Source organism: Lathyrus oleraceus, chromosome 5 (assembly GCF_024323335.1).
Source record: "Lathyrus oleraceus cultivar Zhongwan6 chromosome 5, CAAS_Psat_ZW6_1.0, whole genome shotgun sequence".
Lineage (NCBI taxonomy): Eukaryota > Viridiplantae > Streptophyta > Magnoliopsida > Fabales > Fabaceae > Lathyrus > Lathyrus oleraceus.
This window is the reverse complement of record NC_066583.1, coordinates 612,554,700-612,573,856: the sequence shown is the minus strand read 5'-3', so window position 1 is coordinate 612,573,856 and position 19,157 is coordinate 612,554,700. Positions and strand designations below refer to the sequence as shown.

The 19,157-nt window shown below is 35.6% G+C and overlaps 1 non-coding gene across 1 annotated transcript; it reads left to right on the top strand.

The window, feature by feature from the left end:
• The first annotated feature begins 18,490 nt into the window (after window positions 1–18,490).
• LOC127088654 (small nucleolar RNA R71) lies at window positions 18,491–18,597 on the top strand. Its single transcript, XR_007790481.1, has one exon. It is a non-coding gene; the product is annotated as a small nucleolar RNA R71 (small nucleolar RNA).
• The last annotated feature ends 560 nt before the right edge of the window (window positions 18,598–19,157 follow it).

The window sequence follows — 19,157 nt, the reverse complement described above, 5'->3', positions numbered from 1 at the left end:
AAGAAGAAATATTGAATTGCTTATATTATGTCTCTATGTCGATGACCTGTTGATAATATGGACTTGCAAGAAGGAGATCGAAGACTTCAAATATGACCTAAGTGAGAAGTTTGAAATGTCAAACTTAGGAAATCTCTCACACTTCCTTGGTATCGAATTCTACAATAGTAGTATATGATTAATGATGCACCAAAGAAGATATGCAGGTAAAATACTCAAGAGATTTGAGATGCAAGATTGAAACCAACTTCGACTCCTGCTAAGCCCAGATTGCAACTGTCGAAAGACACAGATGAAGATGACGTTGATCCAACGCAATACATAAGACTCATTAGATCACTTCGATACCTTTGTCACATAATGGCTGATGTAGCACACAATATAGGTATGATGAGTAGATTCATACACAAGCCAAAAGTATCACACCTAGTAGAAAAAAAGAGGATACTAAGGTATCTAAAAGGAACTCTCGACTATAGAATTTTGTTTCCTACAACTGATGAAGGAAAATAATGCAAGTTAGTGTGTTACACCTACTCAAGTTCGTATAGTGATGTTGAGGATAGAAAATCCACAACTGACTATGTGTTTATGTTAGGTGGTGCACTAGTTGCTTGGAGTTTGAGAAAAGAACCTATAGTAGTATTGTCGTTGTGTGAAGCAGAATACATAACTGCTTCCCTCTGTGCATGTCAAGCAACATGAATGGTAAATTTGGTCGAAGAGATTAGAGGGAAGAATCATGCAACGATTACCATAAAGATCGTAACATGTCTGTTATTAATCTGATGAAGAATCTGATAACGCATGGACGAAGCAAGCACATCGAAATGGGGTTCCATTATCTTCGAGAGAAAGTAGAAGAAGCGAAGCTGAACTTGGAACACTACAGAACTGAGAATCAGATTGCAGATATTATGACGAAAGGAGTGCATGTCAAAGTGTTTAAGAAGTTAAGATCTATGATGAGTGTAGATAGCTTAAACACAATGAATTAGGCAGTGTGCTTAATTATAATTCCTTGTGTAGAAGCATGTTGCTTGACAAAAGCAAGGAAGTGTTGAACTGTGGAAATGTCGAAACGTCAAAGTAGTGTACCTCGACAACAATTTCGACTTAGGTCTAATTTTGTAGTGTTAGTAGAATTAGGTATTTTGGACCTTACTTGAGGAGCAAGCAAACTCAAATCAATAAATAGGGAGTAACCCCTATCATTGTTATAAATTGCAGTTGCAAAGAATAAAATTTCAGTTTGAAGTGCAGAGAGAAGCTTGCAGAAAATCTTTTCTTCCCTGTTATTTTGCCTAAACCTTAATTTCTTCTTTCTTCAATTTTATCTTTTCTTTCTTCTTCCAATATCAGTTGTGCAGCGAAATCTTACAACTAAAGTGTGATTGATTCACTTGAGTGAAAAGTGAAGAACAATATGAATAATGAATCAAAAAGATTGATTTTTGTTTAGTAAAATTTGATTTGAAATCTATCAAACTTTGGTGAAATTCTTAAGAGGAAGTTGACGAATTTCCAACATAATCATTGAAATGCAAGGGTAATCATTTTAAAAGCTTTTTAAAAAGAAGTTTCCAGAGTTATGTTAAATCTTTTTATTTATACAGAGGCTTATGTCAAAGTTATAAGTTATGTCAACTACTACAAATAGGTAGAATATAATCAAAATTATGGTGTTCATTTCTTCTAATTATACTTGCCCAAATATGGCAAACATTTACTCTAATAGATTCAAAGTCTTCGATGCATTCATTATATGCAACTCAATTTTATCATACATTAACCTTTTTACAATTGTTTCTAGTTTATACTTACCATTTATATTAGTGATCTTATTTTTCTATCCAAAACTTTGATTACTCAAGTTTATTATCCATAATCCTATTCACAAATTAATTTTAAAAGACTCAAATAGAAATTTTATCAACTTAAAACAACAAATCTATTTTTAAAGAATATAAAAATACATAAATAACAATGTTGTGTCTACTAAATAATAAATATAATTTTTTTTAAAAATGATAACATCGAACATTATATGTAAGTAAAATTTGATAAAAACATATTTAATAATTCAATATTATATGTCAGCAAAATTTGATAAAAACATTTAAAATTAAAAATTAAATTAAAATAATATAATTTAACTGTATTTACCAACTACTACTTAAATATGATAATTTGATTAGCATAATTCAAACAACTTAAAATCATAATTCAAACAACTTAAAATCATATTCTATTTTAGATGATACTATTAGAAAACATAAAACAAAATATAATTAAGATAGAGAAACAATAAATACCTTTATTTTTTTTAACTAAAGAAACATTAAATACTTGAAGCTTACAGTCTGTCATGATAATCAATTGTGTGGAGTGATATATGACAGGCTGACTAATAGAGTGGGGCCACCCCAATAATTACACATCAATATGTCTTGTTCTTAATTTCCACCCACTTTCCTGACATGGACAACAAATATGTCACTCAAACAATGTTTTTTCTTTTTTAAAACACAAAAATAGGGGTGGCAAATGATAATTGACCAAACAATTACGATAATTATTATTCAGATTTGACACATATGTACGCTATTGCCGCCCACCTAATTCAATTCCACTCTGGTTCTCATTTTTCAATTATCATGTGCATAATATAAAGTTTTCAATTTTCATATTTCAAATACTATAATCAATGATTATGTGTATATGGCTAAGGTAGAACCATGTGTCGAACATTTGTAGGACAGTTTAATGTTGAATAAGAATTTTCTGGTTGCATGTGTAAGATGAGAACGACTCATTTCATGGTCGGTGTAGTTTTTAATTAAATTCTTTATTTTATTAATAGCTTATCTTTGAGCTTCATTGAATGCATTTTGTTGTTGGGTTAATTATGATGAAATTGTGTGCTTATTGCTCACTATGACTAGGACTGACACTGTTTCTTTAACATGGACTAATCCTGTCACTGTCTAAGAATTAGTGTTCCTAACTTTTCTTTAAAACAAGAATGTAATACTATAACGATTGAAGGCTAACGATTTCATCTTCATTTTTGTAATTAATCTTATGAAACAACTAAGATTAAGTGATTTTGGAGATATTTATTGGGTTAGGAAACACATTACAAACACCTTAAATAGTTAAATTAACCAAAACAATGATGTAAGTTTTTTCTCTTGGAATTTTTTGTTATAAATTTTGTAAAAAAAAAAAGTAAAAGGTGAAAAAATCAAGTTTCTGGACAATATAAAAAACTAATTTCTTTTAACTTCTTCATAATTCTTATAATTAATATCGGTATATAATTGATCAGATAATTTTTTTTTTCTTTAGACGTAAATCAATTTGAATCGAGTTGAATAAACAAACTTAATGGGATTCAATTATTCTTTTATATTTGCTTCAGTTTTGTTTATGTTGTTTCTTAGGTTTGAATTGGTTTTTGTTTATATCGTTTGAATATGTATTAGATTGATTGCCATTGATATAGCTCCATACGTACAATTGTGCTTGTTTGCTTTAACAAGTGTTATTTTTTCCGACATTGATACCAATAAATCTAACACAAGAAGAGAAGATGAGATGATAAAAAAGATAAGAACTTTCGTTATTCTATATCTTGGAGATAAAGTGTTGTGGGTAGTCACAAGATAGAAGACAATGACAAAAAATATGAGTGAAACTCAAATCGTATATGACCAAGTCATTGACTCAAATATTATGCTTGAAAAACCATCTCTACTAATTTAGGATAGGGGAGTTAAAGTCCATTGTGTGGAGCAATTAAAAATTTTAAACAAATTCATTGATGACCGATGGTTGCAGTATTCAACATCAAAAATAAGTATTTGTTTTATCGTATTCACAGGGACTTATGCGATATTAAATGTCATTCTACAGTTGGTATGGTTTAAATGAGAAGTTGTCAAATTGTTTGTTTGCATAAAGTGCATAATGTAAATCGGTAAATAAAAAGTAAAGTTTCAAATATGAGAAAGCTTGATGGGATTGGGATTCATCCACCGATCACGCGTGTATTCTTCCTATCAGGTATACATAGCTTAGTCGTTTGATTAATATTATCACGTATCGCTCGTTGGCAATGTTTATGTCTAAACTCCTGACAACAGTTCAACTGTATTGTTTAATCGACGATCTCTCAGCCTATTAAACAACACGGTAGTATTAAGATCTAATACTCGTGTGAATGTTAAACATAAATCTATGCCTAAAGTTTAGCATCTAACAGATGATTATCCTAGATCGAGATTCGAAGAGTGTTTCTGAATAACAATTCGAATCTAGAAGTAAAACAAGTAAACAAGGATAACATCAATATTATTAAACGACTAATTCATATATAACACCATGATCATAATAAATACATACAACATTGATGGATTACATACAATCCCAACAAGAAAGAGATTTAGCTACTCATGATACATTTGATTACAAATGAGAAGAAATGAATATGGATGAGCATTAATAATGATTTTCCGACGATTGATGCATATCCAACTTGTATTCTTCAAGTCTACTTTGCTTCATGTCTCTTACTCTCTTGCTAAACTATTTTTCTCTAAAAAGTTTCAACTCCTAAAATGAAATATTTTTGAACTATATATAGTGGTCTTGCCCCGCTGCTCACGCCAGGCGAGTCACCTTTCTTCATTCTGATGTGTTTTCCAGCTTAACATCTCAAACTTCCCTGTCTCACTAGGCGACCAAAAGGTTTGACTGGCGAGCCTCCTCGTTGCAGTTTCGCCTGGCGATAATGGAGCAGTTTTTTACTAGAAAGTTGATGACTTGTCTCGCGTTGCTTGTAGTTACTTTGCTGGGCGAGATGGATCTCTTAAGGCTCGCCTGATGAGAAAAGTGATATTTTGGTTCTATTTCTTCACGCCTGAGCCTTTCTAGATGCTCGCCTGGCGAACATGTAGAAAATCTTCTTTGCTTTGTGTTTCTATCTTGGTGAATTGTGGGAATTTATGCACAATAACAAAGAGATCAAAAGACATCATACATATATGTATCAAAAACTTAATTCTATACAATACTTGGGGAATTCAATGATATAACACGTTAATTTGAGCCTATAAGTGCCAAGTTTTCATTTGGATAAATACTATCTTTTGACACTTATCAAACTCTATCCAACCTGAATCTTTGTTTGTCCTCCATCAAAGTTTCAAAACTCTTTCAAAAGCAAGAGAATTCGCCAAGCTTCAAATTCAACAATACTTTAAAGCAACTAAAAGAAATGTATGGTTCAAGATAACAAATGCACATGTGCAGGTTATGCTCATTTACTTTTCTAGAATCAAAACATGATTATGAATTAAGTTCTAAACACAAATGTCATGTCATACATTCTAAAGTAACAACATAATCCTACTCGAATCCACTTTGAAATTATAAAAGAATAGATCACTAAGGATTTTTCCATGCTTGTAACTTGGTCGGATTTCACAAGGAAAGGTCATTTCTAAGTTTATTGAAACAAAAATGGTCTAAGTTAATGAAGAGCTTCTCAAATTTGTACCTTATCCAAAATTTTCCTTTTCTCATTTTTTTTCCACCCCTCAAAATCTTTTGATGCAACAATGTGCTCTTTTGTTTTTCATTCTTTCCTTTTCTTAATTTTTCTTTCTCTTTTCTTTCTTCAACTTTCTTCTTTTACTTGCCCAAGAAGCAACATCTCCCTAGCTTAAGTGATTCTCACTTTTATTTTTAAGAACAATACTCTTTATTCTCGGTGATTCATTAAGATTGGTCAAGGGTTTTCTTTCAAGGAAAACTAGAGTGAATCAATGATGAACTTTTTTTATTTGTTTAATGAAAGACAAAAAATGTACCAAGTGGTTTACTTTGTGATATCTTGGAGTTAAAAATTGATTCATTCATGACTTTTTATGGCTCAAAGGGGTTGATAAAAATGCTCACACACTCACAAGGTAGGATGAAGCCTTTTTTGGTTTGGTGGTTTTCCTCAATATTAGAAAATTTCCTTGATCCTTTCTATGCTTCACAAATTTCAAAAAAATTGTAAGATTAAACATGAATCGAACGAGTTAGAACAGGGATTATCAGTCACCCTAAACATATAATTGAATAATTGACGACTTCTTCACAATTTCTGGTTTGGACCAAAGTGATTCAAGCATGAAACATGTTTTTGCAAAATGCTGCATGAAATGATTTTGTATGAAGCACAAAGTTAAAATCCATGCTAACATTCTACAAATAAATAAACATGTACCTTGCTTGTGTGCAAATCATCCAAAATTCTTATCATCACCATTATATTTTTTATTAATTTTCTTGAAACTTGATTGAGTCTTCTTTTCTTCTCCAAGCAAATTAGAACAATCTTGAAGACAAACACATAAAACAATTGTTGCATAAATTAAACTAACTAATTAAAACAAACTATTTAAGCAAAATATACTAATTATAAGAAACCAACATCCAAAAGTCATGGTGAAAGCACCAACAAAAGATGCCACATTCAAACAAACATTGTGATCATTACGGGAATAATGAATAAGAAAGCAAAGGGAGATCTAATGTAAATGACCGATTCTTTATCTGATTCTTCACTTGATCATGTATCTGTTCCTCTGATTATTCTTCTTCATTACTAGGTTTTGCGGCTTCTCCTTGACGGGATTGCATGTCCTCAGGCTAGTTAATATGTTCCTGGAACTCTCTTGGTTCCATCACCTGCTAGATTTCCTCCTAGGGTCTCCCCATATGCAATTGAAGTATATACATATAATCATGTATAGAAGTAAAAGCTTGATGGTTGGACTCATTTTGGTTTCGAGGATGAGAGAAAGTAACACTCATCCTTGGATCCTAAAACCACAGTTAGTCGTGTTTGCAAGAGCTTGTCTGGTTTCTCCAATTCTCCTATAGATGTAATACCTAGAGATATATGCATCATCAATAGGTCTTATGATAGTCTTGTGCACTTGCGGTGGTAAAACCATGTGTGTGCTCATGTATAATCCCATTATTAAACCTTGATATACTAGAGGGCATGAAGGTTTTTCTCCTAGTTAGTAACCACTTTCCACCTCCATTTTGAGTTCATCAGCTATAATGCGAGCCACGTCCACGTGCCTTCTTTTTACAATGTGAAATAGAAGTTTTGCAGTGTCCAAGTGATCACGACTTTATGAGTCGATTGGGGTATTGACTGCAAGTGCACAATCTAATCGTGTAGTTTTAAAAGATATCGATCCCACAGGGACTTAATGAATCGATATACCATTTTTCTAAGGTTACTTCGTAAAGCTAAGGCGGATGATACTTTGTTGATTAGGGGGAAAAGTAAAACTAAAATCGGATCTAGATTAAATATCAAATAACGCGGATATCGGTATGTAGTTCGTCGTAATTAGGGAATCAAATTTTTGTTGGTTTCTTAGTTTTAAAATAAGTCTTTTCAGTAGACACTATTGATTAAAAATCTTTTCTCAAACTCTCGCTCTGTTGAATCAAACTATGACTTTATATTAACGTACGCTCTCACTAATTAGTTAAGTCTAAAATCACTTTTTGAAAACAATAGAATCTGTAGAAACTCTTTTTAAGAAAATACTAACCGTTTAAACACCCTCGTCACAAACTCTCGCTCTGTTGACTTAGATTATATGATTAAACTTAAATGCTTAACTCTCGTCCTCACATTTAACTTTTAAAAATACTTTTTGAAAATGATTAGAATTTAATTAACTTTAAAAATTGCTCTCGCCCTGATTTAAAGTTAATGTCCAATTTACACTGTCCAGTTAAAAGCTCAAACTGTCGTTCTATTGATTTTAACTTCTTTATGTCTTTTACTCTCGTACAAAAACTTTGGTATTAACACTGTAAATTGAGACCATAAAAAGAGTGACTATATTTTTAAATAAATTTAAACCAACTCTGTTCTGATCCCTTTATTTCGCTTACTTTACATACCGATATCTAAGTTTATTTAGCCGGACATGCTAAACAAGCCTAAACAATAATTATGCTTAAATACAGCCATATCAGACAAACAGTATAGATAAACAGCAGTACAGAGCATATATAAATTAAAACAATAAATTAATGAACCTGTAAAATTAATAGAAATCTTGGTTGTTCCCTAACTTCGATGCTTGAACACTCCACCACAAACCGGTTGGATTTGTTCTTTACAATCTTCGTTCGGACAGGAAAATAAAGGCGAAGGAATAAAATACTATGACCTAACGTAAGGTTAGATCCAGTAAAAACTACACAATAGTTTCCGGTGTAGAAACTAGTGTGAAAGAAAATAAATTCAATGCTTTGGAAATTAACTAGAAAAGAAAAGGAAATAAAAATGCTAAGAAAGTAGAATGTTGTAAAATATGTTTGCTGTAAAAGCTTGCACGGCGGAAAAAAGGAGAGACAAGCCAGGGCACCACTTAAGATCTATTTATATTCATCTCTCATGTAACCGTTTCCCAAAAATTCTTTCAGTAGGTTTCCTCGTGTGTCAACGAGTCAAGTGAAGAAAAAGGGCGAACGTGCTTCTGTTACGCGTCAAAGCCAAAAAAATAGGAATGGGGGTGTGACGCTCGTCACACCTTGTGTTACGCTCGTAACACTGAGCAGAGGGGCGTGACGCTCGTCACGCCTTGTGTGGCGGTCATCACAGCATCACAGCGCTTCTCCTTTGTAGTTGTGGGCTGGGCTTTAGTGGAATGCTTCTTTTTGCACCCCCTTTTCTTTCTTTTTCACGTATGCTTCAAATAATGTTACCTGAAATAAATAGAAGGAAAATACCAAGTAATATCGAATAATGTAAAATAAATCGGATCAAATAATAATATAATTTAATTAAATCAAGTCCAAAAATGTGATATTATTTCATGTTATCAAACTCCCCCACACTTAGACTTTTGCTTGTCCTCAAGCAAGATACAATGTAGAAATCGGTTTAAAATATTAGCCAGATGAAATTTCCAAACACACCTCAATTCGTAGTAGGTTGCAAGTAAATCTCGTTTAAAAATAACTTGAGCTTAATCTTAACATCACAAATTACTGTAACAACACACTAGATAACCCCACCTTATGCAAACCAGTTCGAGTCGTGCTATTATAGCTATCCTAGTTCTTTTACTCTTATTTCACCCGTTTTCATTCTAGCGAAATCACATTAAGCCCTTTATCTTTTCGCGCACATAGTGGAGTAACCGATTAGCGATTCTGATCCCCTTTTTAGCTGGAAGTTCTGGTATATAAGTTGGATAACTTCGTTATTTAGTCCATTGCAAATTGCGGGGGATCGGATCGTAGTCCGTCCTACCAAGTTCAGCACCAAAAACCGCTGAACCAACTCACAATGGATCGTTCATACAATGTTTTTGTAGGGTCCGCAACCTTTGGATTAAATGATCGGGTAAGGATCACCTAACTTAATTAGTGCATTACCTGATTTTTAATATATTGTTTTTGGGAATCATTCACTTATATTCATCGGCTCTCCACGTAGTTTGCTATTAAGATGGTGTCGACTTCTCGTATAAACTACTCGGGGTTACTATAAAACTAAAAGTTCAAGGAATTGATATAATGGGTACTTAGCCCGATCTAACATGTTGAGGTTTTTAGAGTGTTGGGGCGGTAATAATTTTTGTCTTAATTTTACTCAAGTTTGATAAAATAAGCAACCTTTATATTTATTGAGTGTGTTGAATTTTTGTTATGGCTCGAGAAAATTGAGGGGAATAGATAATAAATTTTTTCACACTAGGGACTCGACTTGAAATAAATATATATATATATATATATATATATATATATATATATATATATATATATATATATATATATATATATATATATATATATATATATATATATATATATATATTATATATATATATATATATATATATATATATATATATATATATATATATATATATATATATTAGATAAATTAATAAAAGGGAAATAACAATGAAAAGGAAAGTAACATACTTGAAAGAGGAATGTTGAAAGAGAAATAATCATAACTGAAACAAAGTTTTTCCCCCCACACTTAAATGAAACATTGTCCCCAATGTTTTAGAGAAAAGCGAAATGAAAGAAAGGAAAAAATAAATAAATATGCTCAATTCTGCCTGCGTCCTCTTGTTCTCGGACCCGGTGATCGTTGACGAACTTCCAAGTCATCAAACATGTTGAGCAAGTCAGTGAACCGCTGGTCGGTTATTGCATTCCTCGCTTCCTGTTGTTGTTGCATTTGGCGCATCAGTTGCATTACTTCGTTATTCTGCGCATGCATAGCATCAATAGCATCCATGATGTCATCATTAGTTGCTGGCTTTCTTCTTCGACAACGTCGGGAGGATGGACCAGTTGCATTATCGGAAGGGTTAAGCGGGGCTGACTGTTGTTCAGGACCGTGATCACCTTGCTCCATTTCCTCAAACTCGTCCGAGGGCGGGTTTGCTTGTGTAGGCTCGATAGCTTCGGGAGCATTCAGATCGTAGATGAATCGGTCGGGGTTGGTGACATCTGTGAGGGCAATGTTGGGCAAAACAACGCTTGGGACTTCTTGGTTATTCACCATAAGATAATACCTTCCGCCTACCCTATTTTTGATTAAGCGGCTGGAGCGACAATAGCTTATATCCATAAATAGGGGTGGCAGAGATTGTAAATTTTGAAGTCGGTCCCCTAGATTTAAACCAAGTGCTATGGTGGTTATTAATCCTCCAATCACAAAAGGTTGGCGGCCTCTAGCACAAAGGGTACGAATATGGTGAAGTAAGAAAGAAGTGGCGTTTACCTTTGTATCCATTTCAAAGACGCAGTGGAGGAAGAATAACTCCTTCGCGTTGACTTTGCTGTTGTTGGGTCGACCAAAAATGGTGTTTTGCAGAATGCGGATAAAATACCGGATAGTGGGGTTATGTATGTGTGAAGCAAGTAGTGCATCCCAGTTATTGGTTTCCATACCGGATATTTTTCTAAAGAGGTCGAAGGCGTTTATGTGCCACTGTGAGTTCGGAGGGATTCTTGGGTGGACTTGGCCTCCTACAGGAAAGTGTAGCATGGCACTCAACTGTTCCTGGGATAGTGAGTACTCGGTGTTGAACATGCGGAAATTTGCGGTACCGGTTAAGTACTCGTCTTCACCGGTTGGAGTGGTGTATGAATAAGAACTTAAAAATTCTAAGGTGAGTGATGGGTAGGTAGGTTGATTTTGTGAGCAAAGAAAAGTTAAATCAGAAAGCTGAAGTATCCATTGCACACCTTGAAGTAATCCTAATTCTTGTAAACAATTTAAATCAGGATACCTGGTTGATACGACACCTCGTTGTTGGAACCGATCGAACTGCTCTTGCTGATAGTTATCATCTTCAGATCGGAAGATGATATTTCCGAATTCTGGGTTCTCTCCCATAGTGATAGGTAGATTGAAAGAAGGAAAGGGGATGAAAATGTATTTGAATAGAGTGGTTTGTTAGAATGATGTGGTGTAGGAAGAAAGGTATTGTAGGTATTTATAGGAAAAGTTTTTGGAATTGGGAAGGTGAGTGGGTGAGAGAAAAATAAATGTGGATGAATGTGAGTGGGATGGAGTAAAGGTGAGTTGAATGGAAAAATGAAAAGATGGGGAGCAACGGTCATATCCCCAACGGTCACCAACGTTCACCTATTCTGAAGCTGTCACGCTCGTGACAGAAGGTGTTACGGGCGTCATGTGCATTTGCGTGACGACCGTGATGGCTTGTGTGACGCTCGTCACACCAGTTAGCTTGCAACGGTCACTGGCGCTCGTGACTGCTGACGTGGGTGTTTCATAAATTATTTTTATTAATAAATTTTTGTTTTTTTGTTTTTTTGTTTTGTTTATTATATTTGCTATTGTTATATTTTTGAATTGCCATGTATGCTATTCTACTACACACCATAGTGTATATATATATATATTTTTCTCTAATAGGCTATGTAAGTAGTAGCATATAGTGAATATCATTACTGATAATTGTAGATATTGCATAGATCAAAATAAAATAAAATAAACCAATAATGCCAATAGCTTCAATAAATATAATGTAACATTTGAAGACAAAAGAAAACATGGAAAAACAAATACTAAGATTAAAAGCAATGTTAAACGAAACTATAAATTGCCTAAAACTAAAACTAATTAACTAAAAACTTCTAGCCACTTGTAGGATCTCTGGCCGGAGGAGCAAAGGAATTGACACGGTTTAACAACTCGTGGAATTGATTTGTCATACTACTCATGTATCCCAGAAATTCATGTCCCATATTAGTTAACTCTTCTCTGATGGCATCTTGTTCTGACATCAAGGCTTGAATGGCGGTGTTATAATCAGTTCCGGGCATATGATGTCTATGATCAGGTATTGCCGATTCTGCGGGCGGGATAGGATGAGGTGGAGAGGCAACATCATGGTAACCAGTTGGTGTCTGTGGATCAGACTCAGCATAAGGAATCTGGTCGTCACAAATCTCATAGTCTTGGATGGATTCAACAGATCTAACAGGAGAAGGTATTCCATTCAGGTTGTAGAGTCAATTATTTCGGTTATGGACACTAGTCATCGGACTAGGCATGGTGAATAGGTAAAAATCTTGGTTATTAATTATTAGTTCAAACTCTTCAGGTCCAAGGTTTCCTATAAACATAGTGTTGAAGCGGAAAGGTATATTCATAGGCTCAATGCCACAAAAAGGGTTCAAGTCAAGCATGGGTTTGCGCAATCCAATAGAATTAGCAATCATAGTTATCAATCCTCCTATTAGGATCGGTGCACGGTCATCTTGAATAAGGCGGTTTAAACTCGCCAACATATAAGTGGCACCATTCACTGGACGGTTCTGGGAAGCACAAAATATTATGAAGAGTTCATCACGTGATACTGTGGTAATGTTTGATTTCTTCCCAAAAAGAGTGTGTGTGCTAGGATCTTGTGGAAATAACGAAAAGCCGGGTTATGTATGTTTCCAGAAAGAAACTCATGTTCCTCGGGGTCGTTATTACCCATCAAACTTCCCCAAAAATGCTCAAGCTCTCTATATTCAAAAAGGTCTTCTTGGCTCATGGTGAATGTATCAAAAGAAGTAGGGAACCCTAAAAGGTAAGTAAATTCTTGAATGTTATACTGATACTCCATGTTGAACATCCTGAACTAAATGAAACCTCGACTTATTCCTTTTCCATGGTTTGGTAGATACATCAGGGAGCTAAGGAATTCTAGAGTTAGCCTCCGGTAAGTGACAAATTGTCTTCGAATAGGAGTGGTTTCCCACCCTATTTGACTTAGCAGATACAGGACACTCTCTCTTAGTCCAAGGGCAGTCATTGCCCAATCATCAGCATAAAAACTTGGGTGCATCTCTCTCTCTGCTAGTTCTTCAAATTTTTGTCTCTAAGCTCTCCCTCTGAATTTGATACTCATACGATCAATATGTCCCATCAGGTTAATGTTAACTAAAGAAAAGAAAAACAAGAATTTAGTCAGGATTTGGCCAGATGCTGAAAGAAGAAAAGAAGAAAAGTTTTATAAAATAAAATAAATGAAGAATGGATACTGAATAAAATCGAAAAGAATAATAAAATAAAAATAGAAAATAAAATAGAAAGTTGTGGGTTGTCTCCCATGAAGCGCTTTGTTTACTGTCGCAAGCTCGACATAAAAGTATTAAATGTTAATCTATAAATTTTGGAGACAATACGTCTAAGTGTAGGACTTGCGAGTCTTCATTGTTTTCATCATAGTGATAATGTTTCAGACGCTGCCCGTTTACGATAAATGCTTCCATAGATTTTCCCTTAATTTCCATAACCCCACTAGGAAAGACATTAGTGACTTGGAAAGGGCCTGACCATCTAGATCGTAGTTTTCCTGGGAATAACTTAAGTCTAGAGTTGAACAAAAGGACTACATCGCCTTGTTTGAAAGTTTTTCTTGATATGCGCTTATCATGCCATTTTTTCGTTCTTTCCTTGTAGATTCTGGCATTTTCGTATGCGTCTTGTCTAAGTTCCTCTAATTCGTTTATATCAAGAATTCGCTTTTCACCGGCGGTCTTATAGTTTAAATTTAAATTTTTAATAGCCCAATAGGCCTTATGTTCTAACTCTACTTGGAGGTGGCAAGATTTACCATAAATAAGCCTAAATGGGGTTGTTCCTATGGGAGTTTTGTAAGCGGTTCGATATGCCCATACAGCTTCGGGTAATTTTGATGACCAGTCTTTCCTTGATGTAGCGACTGTTTTTTCCAATATCTGTTTAATTTCTCTGTTAGATACTTCCACTTGTCCACTAGTTTGAGGATGGTAAGGTGTTGCTACTCGATGTTTTACGCCATACTTAAACAATAATTTTTCGAGTATCTTAGATATGAAATGCAATCCACCATCACTGACGACTATTCTTGGGACACCAAATCTTGGAAAGATTATATTCTTAAAGAGTCTAGTTACTACTCGTGTGTCGTTTGTTGGAGAAGCTATAGCCTCAATCCATTTTGATACGTAGTCAACCGCTACGAGTATGTACTTGTTACCGAACGAAGGTGGAAAAGGTCCCATGAAATCTATTCCCCACACGTCGAAAATTTCTACTTCCAAAATGCCCTTTTGTGGCATCTCGTCACGTCTAGATATGTTTCCTGTGCGTTGACACCTATCACATTTCTTTACAGCAGCATGCACATCCTTTCATATGTTTGGCCAATAAAGACCGGCTTGTAGGATTTTAGAGCAGGTCTTGGATGTACTTGCGTGTCCACCATAAGGAGCGGAATGACAATGTTGGATTATACTTTCTACCTCTTCTTCAGGTATACACCGACGGAAAATACCATCGGGGCCTCTTTTGAAAAGTAAAGGGTCGTCCCAGTAATAATGTTTTATGTCATGGAAGAATCGTTTCTTTTGTTGGTAGGATAAATCAAGTGGAACCACTTCGGCGGCTAAATAATTGACAAAATCAGCATACCATGGTATAACGCATACAACCAAGGTGGTCTCTACCTGTTCATCAGCTCTATTTTCTTCCAAATTAGCTATAAGTTTATCATACGAGAAATCATCATTGATCGATGTTCTTTCCGGTTCCAGGTTTTCGAGTCTAGAGAGGTGATCTGCTACTACGTTTTCAGTTCCTTTTTTATCTTTGATTTCCAAATCAAATTCTTGTAGCAACAAGATCCACCTTAGGAGTCTAGGTTTAGCGTCTTTTTTTGTTAAGAGGTATTTAATGGCAGCGTGATCAGTGTAAACGATTATTTTATCTCCGACCAAGTAAGAACAAAATTTATCTAGTGCAAATACTACTGCTAAAAGTTCTTTCTCGGTCGTGGCGTAATTCATTTGTGCTTCATCTAGAGTTCTACTCGCATAGTATATGACGTGAAGTTTTTTATCCTTTCGTTGTCCTAAAACAGCGCCTACGACATAGTCACTTGTGTCACACATTATTTCGAATGGTTCATTCCAATCCGGAGTCTGCATTATGGGTGCGGAGATCAATGCTTGTTTAAGTGTTTGAAATGCTTCTAACCATTTATTGTCGAAGATGAATTCAGCATCTTTCATTAATAATCTGGTTAAAGGTTTAGTTATTTTAGAGAAATCTTTAATAAATCGTCGATAAAAACCAGCATGTCCTAAGAAGCTTCGTACTTCTCTCACAGTTTTCGGAGGTTGAAGGTTTTCGATTACTTCTATTTTGGCTTTGTCTACTTCAATTCCTCTATTTGATATGATGTGTCCTAAAACAATTCCTTCTTGTACCATAAAGTGACATTTTTCCCAATTAAGTACTAGGTTTACTTTTACACATCGTTCTAGAACTCTTTCTAGGTTTTCAAGACATTCTTCGAAACTTTGCCCGCATACGGAAAAGTCATCCATAAAGACTTCCATGATGTTTTCGAGAAAATCGGCAAATATTGCCATCATGCACCTTTGGAAGGTTGCAGGAGCATTGCACAAACCAAACGACATTCGTCGATAAGCGAAAGTACCAAAAGGACATGTGAACGTTGTCTTTTCTTGGTCATCAGGATGAATTGGTATTTGAAAGAAGCCTGAGTAACCGTCTAGATAGCAGAAATGAGAATGCTTGGCTACTCGTTCTAACATCTGGTCTATGAATGGTAAAGGAAAATGATCTTTTCGGGTTGCTTTGTTTAGCTTCCTATAGTCAATGCACATTCTCCATCCCGATTCGATTCGTTTGGTTATAGTTTCTCCTTTTTCATTTTCGATCACGGTTATGCCCCCTTTCTTTGGTACTACGTGTACAGGGCTAACCCATTTGCTATCGGATATAGGATATATAATACCCGCCTCTAATAATTTCGTTACTTCCTTCTTCACTACCTCACTCAGGATCGGGTTTAGTCTCCTCTGATGTTCCCTAGAAGTTTTACAGTCTTCTTCTAGCATGATGCGGTGCATACAAATAGAAGGACTTATCCCTTTAAGATCGGTGATGTTGTATCCTAGTGCAGTTGGATATTTTCTTAAGATATGTAGGAGTTTTTCGGTTTCGAGTTTTCCTAGGTCTGAATTGACTATCACTGGTCGTTCAAGTTCTGAGTCTAGGAATTCATATCTCAGATTTTTGGGAAGTGTTTTCAGGTCGAGGGTTGGTTTCTTAAGGCATTGCGTAGGATCCGATGTTATTGCTAAACATTGGTTCAGTCTGTCTTCTACACGACAGTCAGACAATTCGTCATTTTCTAATTCTGTTTCTTTTATGCATTCATCGATGATATCCATGAAGTAACATGTGTCATCTATTGCAGGTGCTTTCAAAAATTTGGAAAGAATGAACTCAATTTTCTCTTCTCCTACTTCGAAACTGAGTCGTCCTCGTTTTACGTCTATGATGGCACCGGCGGTTGCTAAGAATGGTCTTCCCAATATAATGGGGGTAACTTCATCTTCTCTTATGTCCATAATTATAAAATCGGTTGGGATGTAGAATTGACCTATGCGCACGGGAACGTTTTCAAGAATTCCTACGGGATATCTAATGGAACGATCTGCTAATTGCACAGACATTTTAGTTGGTCTTAATTCTCCCATTTCAAGTCTCTTGCATATGGACAAGGGCATAACACTGATACCGGCTCCTAAATCGCATAGAGCTTTGTCTATGACAAATTTTCCGATGTGACAGGGTATAGAGAAACTACCAGAATCTTTAAGTTTAGGAGACATATTTTGGATTATCGCGCTGCACTCAACAGTGAGTGTAACGATTTCGCTATCTTCAAGTTTCCTTTTATTAGATAAAATTTCTTTTAAGAACTTGGCATATGAAGGCATCTATGTAATAGCTTCTGTAAAAGGAATGGTGACGTTTAATTGTTTCAGTAGGTCAACAAATTTTTTAAATTGGCCCGCGTCTTTGGTATTAATTTGCCTTTGAGGATAAGGGATAGGTGGTTTGTAAGGCGGTGGAGGTACATAAGGTTCTTTCTTTTCTATGGTTTCCTTATTACACTCTTCCTTTTCCTTAGGTTTACTTTCTTCCTCAGTTGACTTTTTAGAGTTTTGGTTCTCAATCCTTGGGTTAGACGGTCCTTCTACCTCGGTTCCACTTCTTAATATAATTGCATGAGCGTGGCTTTTCGGGTTAGGTTGGGGCTGTCCAGGAAATGTACCAGTTGGGGCAGCAGTAGGCGCTTGTTGTTGAGATACTTGCGAGATTTGTGTTTCCAGCATTTTGTTATGGGTAGCCAGGGCATCTACTTTACTTGCTAGTTGTTTAATCTGTTCGTTAGTGTGTACATTCTGGTTTAAGAACTCTTTATTGGTTTACTGTTGAGAAGCTATGAAGTTCTCCATCATGATTTCCAAGTTGGATTTCCTAGGAACGTTATTGTTAGGTGTAGATGGGGTTGGCTTTTGATATCCAGGAGGTATAGCTGGGGCTTGACTGGGAGCTGGACCTGGTGCGTATAAAGCATTATTACTCTTATATGAAAAATTAGGATGGTTTTTCCAGTTCGAGTTATAGGTATGCGAGTAGGGATTTCCTTGAGCATAGTTCACTTGCTCTGCTTGGATTCCTGTTAGGAGTTGACAATCTGTAGGAGTGTGACCTTGAATTCCACAGACTTTGCAATTTTGAGTTACGGCAACCACGGTGGCTGGAGGTGATACATTTAAACTTTCAATTTTCTGGGCAAGAGCATCTACTTTTGCATTAACATGATCAAGGCTACTTATCTCGTATATGCCTCCTTTTGTTTGAGGTTTTTCTACCATTGTTCGGTCGCTTCCCCACTGATAATGATTTTGGGCCATGCTCTCGATAAGTTGATAAGCGTCAGCGTATGGTTTATCCATAAGCGCACCACCTGCGGCGGCGTCTATTGTTAACCTTGTGTTGTATATGAGACCATTATAGAAGGTATGAATTACTAACCAGTCCTCTAAACCATGGTGTGGACAAAGTCTCATCATGTCTTTGTATCTTTCCCATGCTTCGAAAAGAGACTCGTTATCTTTCTGTTTAAATCCATTTATCTGGGCTCTTAACATAGCTGTTTTGCTTGGAGGAAAATATCGGGCAAGAAAGACTTTCTTCAACTCATTCCATGTGGTGACTGAGTTGGAAGGAAGAGACTGAAGCCATCTTCTAGCTTTATCTCTTAACGAGAAAGGAAAGAGACGAAGTCGGATTGCCTCTGAAGTGACACCATTAGCTTTAACAGTATCAGCGTATTGGACGAATACGGATAAATGAAGGTTTGGATCCTCGGTAGGATTTCCAGAAAATTGGTTTTGTTGCACTGCCTGCAACAACAAAGGTTTAAGTTCGAAGTTGTTTGCTTCGATTGCGGGTGGAGCAATACTCGAATGCGGCTCATCTTATGATGGAGCGGCGTAATCTCGAAGAGCACGAGTTGGTTCTGCCATCTCGGGTATCGGCGATGGAAGAAGATTTTTGAGATCAGGAATTTCGATTGGAGGAAGATTGTTTGCAGCACGATACTCCCGAATTCGTCGTAAGACTCGGAGATATCGTTCAACATCGTTGATTCGTAAGTAGTACGGTTCGCCTTGTGAGAGAGTGTGTGGCATACAAATCAACGAAGGAC